Here is a 10,226-nt window from a genome sequence, read left to right on the forward strand (position 1 = left end):
GACCCTAGGGTTTATAACTTATGGTCTATTAGGAAGGTTAATTGGACAGATTAGGACAGAGCCTTCATGGGTGTAAGGGTCTCCGGTAAGGGAGATGAGGTTTGAAGTCAGTGAAGGCATTTTCAGAGTGTACCACAGTAGCGGTCAACCACATTCCCTCTTCTCCTGCTGCCTCACCCATGCGTGTGGTGGAAATGACGGGAGCCAGAAGACTTTGAAGCAGTGACTGCCCAGAACAGACACTTGTGTGCCCCAATATTTCGGTCCTAGTCTGAAGGCTGGAAAAGACCAATGTCCCAGTTCAAACAGAGGGGCAGGAGGAGTGTCCTCTTCCCTAAGAAAAGGTCAGCCTTTCTGTTTTATTCAGGCCTTCAACTGATTGGATGAGGCCCACCTACGTTAGGGAGGGCAGTCTGCTTTACTCAGTTTACTGATTCAAATGTTAATCTCATCCAGAGACACCCTCACGGACACACCCAGAATGACGTCTGGCCAAATATCAGGTATACTGTGGCCCAGTCAAGTTGACCTGTAAAGTCAACTGCTGCACATACCCTCATGGACGCACTCCTGGTTTGCAGCTGTACGGTCTGGCCTTGTGGGCAGTGCATGCTGTGTGGCTTCCTCAGCAGCAGCACTGATCCCTTGGCAGTGTTGGATACTCCTGTTCCTGACGGGGGCCATGCGTTGTGATGCCTGCCCTTTGGGGGCAGTCTTTAGCTCCAGGAGTGGAGCTCTGTGACAGAGGCTTCCCACTGATGAATGGCCCACAGTGAACAATTTCCCTTTGCTGTGGTTTCCTCACAGGATGTTTTTCTCCAGATTCTAGTGGGATGGAAGGGCTCTTTCAACAGCTGCCACAGTGGCTGGGGAGCAAACAGTCAGGAGGCTGTGGCTTAAAGGTCCTTCGTCTTCATTCGCAGCTCTGAAGCATGTGCTCTGAACAGCAGGGCATGCATTTTCCTGTCCTCAGACATGTCTGTCTCTACCGTAAGAATTTAGCAGACCCAGCCTTTTAGTTCATGAGGTTTGTCCTCATCTCTGATCCCTCTTTTACACTTAGCTCTTCTGTGTGTGTTTGTTTTGGCCTCTGGCTACTCGAAACCCACTATCTTGATGGCCCACAAGGCCTGTTGCCTCCCCCAAGAGCCTCAGCTCCAAAAGCTGCCTCTTTCCAAAGCTACCACATCATGACAGCAGCTCCCCACTAGGTGAAAGTCATCCATTAAGGAAAATTCACATTAAGTAGGAAAAGATAGATAGCCTACCTTACCCATCCTATGGGCCCTTATCATCATACAATGATGCAGTGAAAAGTGGGTCTCCTACTCACCCTATCCCCCATCTCCCAGTTTGTCTAAAGGAACCAGTTTCTTATGTGAACTTCTAGAAGGAGTCTATGCATATCTAAGCACATATATTATTTTCTTTAAGGACATGGTAGCATTCTGTACAAAAAATTTTGTATCTTTATTTTATATTACTTTCCTTGGAGATCATTTCATATTAGTACATACGGAACTACCTAAATATATTTATAGCTCTATATTATTATATTGCATTGATGTACTTTGTTTATTTTATTAGTCCTCTATCGAGGTACATTTGGGTTGGTTTCAATCTTTTGCATTTACAAAAAACAATACTTCCATGAATATCACATATCTCAGATCTGTAGGATAAATAACTAGAGGTGCATTTGCTGGGTCAAAGGTAATTGCCTTTCGAATTCTGATTCCCGTTGCCTAACTGTCCTCCGTAAAAGCTATGCCGTCTCCCCAGCAACGTCTGAGGGTGTTGATTCCCCACATTTGCACCAACACAACGTGGTGACAGATTTTTTGACTTTTGCCAGTTTGGTAAGTACAGAGTGATATTTCATGGTAGTTGTAATTTGGATTTTTATATTGCGAGTGAGGTTTTGCATCTTTCACATATGTTTGTACGTGTCTCTGCATTTCCTTTTCCATGCATGGTCTGTTCACATCTCCCATTTTTCGATTGTACTATTGCTCTTCTTCTACTGACTTATTCAAATTTATTGGAAGCGGGGGTGGGGTGGGGAGGATTTCCCTTCTCCATGCTTTATATTTCCGAGCGAAAGGGCATCAGTAAATGTAAATCTTGTCCTCTTTCTGACCCCCTCCCCCCTCACTCACTTCAGCTGTGGGGACGAGAAGTAAATTATCTGATTGGTAGGTCTGGGAGGAGGACGTGAACAGGCCTTGCCTCCTTCTCCCTGCCGTTTGGGATCTGCCTCCTGCGGAACACAGGTGCTCCTGCTGGCCCTCGGCTCTGCGGTCAACTTAGCAGCAGAGGCCCTGCCCTTGCCAGGTGAGGCCTGCACGTTTCCACAGCTGCCTGTGGTCTGGGGGCAGATATGCTTCATCCCAGGGTCTGGCATTAGGAGGCCCATTGTTTGCATACCTAAATTATGTTCTTCAAAAGCTCTGTGAGTAATAAAGCTGGTTTGGGGGTCCTCATTGACCTATTCCTGTGTCTATTACAAGTTGGTTTGGAATTTTGGTAGGAAAAGGGATGCTGGTTATTAGATCTCTCAGACTCCAAAGGAGCTTTTTAAGTCTCAAGGAAATTAATCTTTTACCTGTGATATAAGTTCCAAATATTTTCTTCTAGGTTTTCATTTATCTTTGCTTTTGCTGTTTGGTGTTCTTCTTCTTCATATGGAAATCTAGTCAAAATTGTCGATCTCATATTTTATGGGTATTGAGGTTTTGTGACATACCTAAAAAGGCATTTCCCCCGATGGATTATAAAATACATTTTCCTGAGTTTCCTTCATCTGCTTTTGTTTTTCACGTTTAATCCTTGTGAGGTCCTTCCTGGGGTGGCAGGCTACTGGGAGCCTGGTCTGACTCTGAGAGAATGGGTCTTTGGGAGGTGGCAAAAGGAGGAGGCCCAAGGGAACATCCAGCTCCATGTATGTGCTTGAGGTCAGCACCGTGTGGTGTGTGCAGTTACGGATCAGACAGAGGTCTCTAGAGCAGCCTGAGCACTTCAGCAGCCATGGCGGGAACGAGGAAGAGCCCCAGTAGCCTCCATCTGGGGCCCAGGAGGGGAAGGGGCTTTCTTAGCTCACCCCGTGAGTTGGGTGGCAGCAGGATTAGCGCCCAGGCCTCCTAACCACAAGCTAAGGCCTTGTTTTCTGGACTTGGCGGCCCAAGTCCAGCTTGATTTCAGTTGAACCAGAGAGTTCAGGGGACAGCGTGCCCAGGTCCGAGGCCGATGGGCCCACATGTCTCCTGAGGTCTGCTGTACGGTCTGGACCTGGCTGAGCTCTGACTCCTGCTCTGGACGCCAGGTCTGCTGGGATGACGAGAAAACCAAGGCAGGGCTGCAACCATGGCGTCCAAGAGAAAAGTGGTGATTTGTTTCCTTTCCTTTGGGTAAAATCAACAACAGGCTGCAAACATGGGATCACTTAGAGACCAAAGTCTTCCTGCATCGGGGACTTGTTACTCTGTAAGTTCCTTTCACATGTTATAAAGGAACATGCCTTCGGGGGAGCAGGGCGGGCTGTGTGCTTCTCTCCTCTCGGCCCCTTGTCACTCAACAACCTGAGGACCAGGCTTCTGCGCAGCTCAGTGTCGTCCCACCTGTCTACCATCAGCCCCTCCCTCCTCCCGCCAGCACATCCTTGAATGATGAAAAGATCTCTGATATTTTTTTTTTTTTTTTTTTGCGGCACGCGGGCCTCTCACCGCTGTGGCCTCTCCCGTTGCGGAGCACAGGCTCCGGATGCGCAGGCTCAGCGGCCATGGCTCACGGGCCTAGCCGCTCCGTGGCATGTGGGATCTTCCCGGACCGGGGCATGAACCCGTGTCCCCTGCATCGGCCCGCGGACCCTCAACCACTGCGCCACCAGGGAAGCCCTAATATTTTGTTTTTCATAAGCATAGTTACACACTGAGAAGTTCTTTGGTCCTTCTCAGATTATTTTTAGATGAATTAGGGTGAGTCTGGACGAGTGCGAAGATGCCTTATTATAAGTGTTCACGTGCTGTGCGTATGTTTACGTTTTACGTATTAAATCTTGTAATATATCTTCTCCCAGTGATAAGATCAATTCTGTGTGGTCTTTGGTGTTTCTTCTTAGCTTTCTTCCCTTCCTGCTCGGAGAGCCCTGAACAGCCTCCACTAGGGCTACCATATACAGTTGTATAGGTTGTGCACTGCACAACTCCAAGGGGTGCCATTGATTTTACAGTCTGTAATCTGAAAGGCACCCCTGGACTTATGGACTATGGCAGCCCTTTCTCCATCCATTGTGCTCATAATTTACACAGGCAATTCTAATGCCTTTATATAATGAATGACTCATATGCTATATCCCAGAGCCACATGGAAATATTTCTTGGATTACCTGTTCTGGATTATCCATGCTTAACTCTTCCACTAAAGTATGTGATCAAGAATTACGCCCACTCTTTTAGTTGAGCTGAATGAAGAGGATAAGGGGAAAATGTCAGATTAAACTGATCCACACTAAGGTGTGAGTGACTAATATGCCACCCAAGCCCTGGATATATCTGGGAAGGCTGTTTCATTTCAGAAAGGGATCTTATTCACTAAAAGCAAGATTTCGGTTGTAAAAATCACAACTAGGTGGGCAGAGGAGGGAAGGATTTATGTCAGGGTGGGAGCAGATTCGAGGGTAGGACCCTTTAAGGCTCTCACTCTCTTTTGTCGCTCTAGGACTAATCAACTCAGCAGCCTCCAGGCTCGGGAGAGCCTTTCTGCAGAGGACATTCTCAGTATTTCTTCTCTTTGGCAAATCCGCTAGTGTTGTCATCTTCCTACCTCCTGCTACAGCAGCAGAAAAGGCCTGAGAATTGTTCTTCATGACCCTGACTGCTGGGAGTTGCAGATACGACTTAAAGTCAGCCAATCAAACGCACCCATTCAGAGCCAGAGCAAAGGATGTCAAGGAGTAGGTGCATTTAGAATTCTCTCTGGCCGAGGGGGAAGTGCTCAGGGTTGAGGTTCAGGGCCCTGTGGCAGCAGAGCTGAGATGCGAGCATCCAGCCGCATGGTGGCCTGGTCTGGCACACCCTGACTGGCCATGCTCAGTTCCAGCCTGTTTCCTGATTCTGATTCTCCAGATTTCCTATGGATTCTGTAAGCTATCTGACATCCATCCCCAAAATCCCATGTCTGCTTACCAGAGTCGGGTTCTGTTGTATGCACCATGAATCCTGAGAGAAATCCCCTCTGCTCACAAAGTCCTGAGGTCTTTTTTTTTAAAAAATAGATTTATTTATTATTTTTGGCCGCGTTGAATCTTCGTTGCTGCGTGCGGGCTTTCTCTAGTTGCGGCGAGAGGGGTCTACTCTTCGTTGCAGTGCGCGGGCTTATTGCGGTGGCTTCTCTTGTTGTGGAGCATGGGCTCTAGGTGCGTGGCCTTCAGTAGTTGCAGCATGCGGGCTCAATAGTTGTGGCTCGTGGGTTCTAGAGTGCAGGCTCAGTAATTGTGGCTCATAGGCTTAGTTGCTTCGCGGCATGTGGGATCTTCCCGGACCAGGGCTCAAACCCGTATCCCCTGAATTGGCAGGCAGATTCTTAACCACTGTGCCACCAGGGAAGTCCCAGTCCTGAGGTCTTATTGAAGTAGAGTGATTCTCTCTGGTGAGCAGTGATGTGCTGCTGATGAACTATCTTTCTAGGAAAAATAAAAGTCCCTGATGTGTGGCATTTGGCCTTTGCTGATTTCCATGGTGTAAACATTCCCACCACGGTCAGTTTCATAATACCAACCTTTGAACACCTGACTAGCAAGGTTGCTGAATATTTAACAACAGGCTGTCAGGGGGCAGGACGAGCCAGCTTCAGCATAGCACGGCCATCAGAATGTAGCCTTCATGGCCAAAGTTTAGGGTTTGCCAGACTCTGAGTAGGTGGTGTGTACGAAGGGCAGTGGTGAGCAGTGGTCAGTCCCCAAACTGGGGCAGAGAGCAGAGACAAGGCCTGGGCTGCTGGCACTCCCTCAGGCCAGGAAGAGCCCCTTTCCTCTACGGGTAGGGGAAGAAACCTTTCTTTGCTTTTAGCCTAAACCTTGACTGACTACTAAACTGACTACTAGGTGCCAAGGGCTGGACAATCGGTGGGGTGGCTGCCCAGCTCCACCAGCCTGGAATGTGCGAGGTGGCGGGTTTCAGGATGACTTCGTGCGGGTCTCCAGTTTGAAGGACCAGATGCTCCCTTCTTTGAGGTCACCCTGACAGCTTCTCTGGGGACAGTGAACACCCTTGCTGACATCCCAAACACTGTGCTGCAGGGCAGAGGCCAGAAGCAGCTGACCACTTCGACCAGTAACCGGAAGCTTTTGAATTTCATACTCCAGCATGTGACATACACAAGCACAGAGTACCAGCGCTGCAGGGTGGATGTGATGAGTCTGGAGTCCAAGTCCTCAGTGGCCAAGTTTCCAGTGACCATCTGCCTTCCTGTTATGCCCAAGTTATATGACCCTGGACCAGAGAGGAAGCTCAGAGACCTGATGAGCATTGCCACCAAAACTTTCCTCCATCTCCACAAGCTCATGACCAAGCTCCAGAGCATTCGTGAGCGTTACCCAGACTTGGCCGTGATCGTGGCTGATGACAGCAAGGAGCCCCTGAAAGTTCATAACAGCCACGTGGAATATGTCACCATGCCTTACGGGAAGGGTTGGCTGGCTGCTAGGAACCTGGCCATATCTCAGGTCACCACCAAATACGTTCTCTGGGTGGACGGTGACTTTCTCTTCAACGACAAGACCAAGACTGAGGTGCTGGTGGGTGTCCTAGAGAAGACGGAACTGGACGTGGTAGGCGTTCAGTGTGCCTGGAAGCGTGTTCCAGTTTAAGCTGTTCCTGGAGCACAGTGAGAATGGGGACTGTCTCCACTGGCGGTCAGGATCTTTCCGGCCCCTGGACGGCTTCCCCAGCTGCGTGGTGACCAGTGGTGCTGTCAGCTTCTTCCTGGCCCACACGGAGTGGCTCCAAAGAGTTGGCTTCGACCCCCGCCTGCAGCGAGTGGCCCACTCAGAGTTCTTTATTGATGGGCTCGGGAGCCTGCTCGTTTGTAAGTCACCCGCCCTGTTCTCCAGTGGCGGACCCAGAGCTGGCAGCCCTGGAGAAGAGCTACAACGCAGACTGGACCAGCACCAAAGCTCAGGTCTAGTTCAAGCTGGCTGTCCACTACTTCAAGAACCATCTCCAGTGTGCCACATAAAGGTTGTGTGGGCATCGGAAAAGCGTTCGGCTGACCAGTTGCAGCTATCTAAAACAGAGGAACTGGTGGATGGGCTATCAAAATTTGAACTCCTGATAAGACGGACAGGGCAGATGGGTCTGGCTCAGGTATTGGAAATAACAATCAAAAGCTAAGGGTCATTAGAAATGGACCAATCACTGATCAGGGCAAGGGAGACTGTATTCATTATTGTCTGTATGATGTCTTACAATTTATGAAGCATTTGTACATATAGTGTCTCACATTATCTCATTTCATCTCACATGAAAGTATATGATGGGTTGGTATCCTCAGTCAAAAAGACGGCCTCTGGGTCCTTGAGGGTTATTTGCTGGAAATTATATCACAGATCTTCTCCAGCATCACTGCCATCCACAGATTTTTTCTGGCCCTACCTTGTGGACTCAAATAACATGAATAACCCAGGGTCCTTGCCTGGAGAAGGTGGAAGCCTGGTTCAGTTCGGTCCACTAGTGGAATCGGGTCAGAGGATGAGAGGCGGACCAGGCAGGCAAGGAGGGAGTCGGCTCACCTGGAGCCCGGCACGCGGATGGGACGCAGGCAGTTGGAGGGATAAGATCGCTGGGGTAGTCCACTCACTGCTGGAATAACGGTTTCCCTGGCATCAGACTCCCTATCATAAAGACAGATTGCAGAATGCCTGGGATTGAACTTGGACCCTGTGCTGAGGTGCCATGATAAGCAGCGTAAGTGCAGTGGCCAAGCCACTAAATTCCAGGGCCTTGAGATCAGTTGCTGACCACTCGAGACCCATGTCATCTACAGAGTGGAGCCATCACGATGAGGCAGGCTCTCTCCGTTATCTTAGGAGTCAGCAGATTCTCCCAGGGCTGCGCTGGCTCTGCCTTTTTGTTTCTACTCTTTCCTACTGGAGAGGGCCTAGGGTATAGTTCAGGATCTCTGAAAATGTGTCTGTGAGATATTAATAAAACTTCATGAAAAATGAAAAAAACAACAGACTACTAAACTACTTCTGTGACTGGGTCAGCTGGGCCTCAGTTTCTCCATACAAAATATGGGGTGGCACTTGCCATGTTAACATCAGGAAGCTCTTGTGAGGACCAGGTGTTTTGTGTTGTGGGCCAGGATAGTTCAGCTCTGCAAGGACAGCTTAAAACTTCTGGGGTTTTGGCTAAGGGACTGGGTCTCACAGGAGGTTTCTGGCTTTGCATGCTTTGTAGCATCTGCGTGATACACGCCTGGTGTGTGCATCTGTGTCTGTTGTGTATGATGTGGTGAAACCGGGCCCTGGGGACCTGCAGCCCAGTGTGGCTCCAGGCATGTGTCTTGGATTACACGGGCGCTCAGCGGGTGAGCAGACGACAGCATCTAGTTTTAGAGAACATGAAGAGGATTTGAATGTTTAATTAAGGAAAGGATGGACAAAACATGCTACAAGAAATCCACAAAATGTCACTGGCATCGACAGGCCTGCTCCCTCCCGCTTGTGTTGACAGCATTTGGTAAATATTCTGATTAATCTGTGTCCTTGTGTGACCTAGAAATTCACAATTTGAGTTTAAGTTTGTTCCTGGGACTGCACGTGTTGCCCAGTTGCCGAGAGAAACAAAGAGGACCCTACATGATTTCCTGGCCTCACATCAGAAAATGTGGCCTCATTGGCCTCCAAGAGTCACGGGGCTCTGCATACCAGCCAACGTTGCACTCCTTGGATGTTCCGAAACACCTGTGCTTTCTACCCTGCCTCATCCCAGCCAACCTGGCCGTACAGCCTGGAATTAGGGTTCGGTGCGAAACTCCAAAGGTCTTGGGCAATGTCACGGCCCTACCCAAGGGCCTGAAGTCCACTCCAGTGCCTGGGCCCTTCTTCTCTCAGAGCCTTCTCTCAACATTGAACTCTGACACATCTGGGGAGATTGGAGGTCCTCAGCAGCAACTTGTTACGTTTAGAAACCACAGTAATCCAAGACTCTATTTCATATCAACTGTTTTCCCGAAAAAGGACTGAACGTTAGCTCACATTTGCTGGCACCACCAGATGTTTCTGGCACCCGTGGCTCAGGCCGCCCCCTGGCATCTAGCAGGTCTTAAAGCTGAATGGGAGCGTGGTGATGCCCGAAGGGTTACTCGACCAGCTGTCACCATTTGGCCCCAAGCAGCTGTGTGAAGCTTGCAGGTCAGGAGTCCTCAGGGCCTGACGCTCCCCCGGCCCCAGGGTGAGGTTGCCCTAGACAGAAGCGTAGCGTCAGGCAAAGCACCAAGTGCTGGTATGAAGTCAGGTCTCTTTGTCAGCAGAGCCACTCACTTCCTGTATCACCACCTGCTTGCTTCCACCCTCTTGCTGAGAACTGCAGGCATCTGCATTCTGAAGGGAGCCAGGAGCGGGGGCCCCCTGACCTGTTCTCCTAGTGTGGAAGAAACGGGCAAAATCCCATTGTACATGCAAAGCAGAGAAAGAAAGACTGTGCTCAAAACACATGTTTTTGGGGACAGAAAATTTCCCCAGTCATTCTCTTTTCCCCATAAAAAACAGCCTACAGCAATAGTCTAGCTATTCACTTAGCCTTGAATTAATGTGACATCATCCCAAATGACTATCAGTCTGAAGTTAAAACTTTCAAGTCCTAAAGTAAAAAATCCCCCTTTCCCCAAAAAGAAACATTACAGGTACTCAGCTGAAGGCGTATGGGATTGTAGACTTGGGGAATTGGAAGGAATCTTAGAGTTTATTTTACAGAAGAAGAGACTGTGGTCCAGAGAGGGACACTCTTTGTCTGGAGTCAGGATGAAAGGTCAGGGCTGGGAGCCCCCGGGACTTTTGCTGCTTCTCAGGAGCGCGGGGACATTGAAATTACCTGGGGCCATAGCTGGGCTCAATCATGTCAACTTCCATTTGTATGCTGCAGGCGTTTGGTCACAGACTGTGATGAGGTGATGTGAGCCCGAGGGATTGCAGTCTTTTTAGATTTCTGTGCCACTTGGGACACCCA

At 49.3% G+C, this 10,226-nt stretch overlaps 1 pseudogene; it reads left to right on the forward strand.

Moving 5' to 3' along the window:
- Nucleotides 1-6,193: 6,193 nt before the first annotated feature.
- On the forward strand, nucleotides 6,194-7,380 carry LOC102988693 (beta-1,4 N-acetylgalactosaminyltransferase 2-like; annotated as a pseudogene).
- The last annotated feature ends 2,846 nt before the right edge of the window (nucleotides 7,381-10,226 follow it).

This window comes from Physeter macrocephalus, chromosome 12, assembly GCF_002837175.3.
Source record: "Physeter macrocephalus isolate SW-GA chromosome 12, ASM283717v5, whole genome shotgun sequence".
NCBI classification, from domain to species: Eukaryota; Metazoa; Chordata; class Mammalia; order Artiodactyla; family Physeteridae; genus Physeter; species Physeter macrocephalus.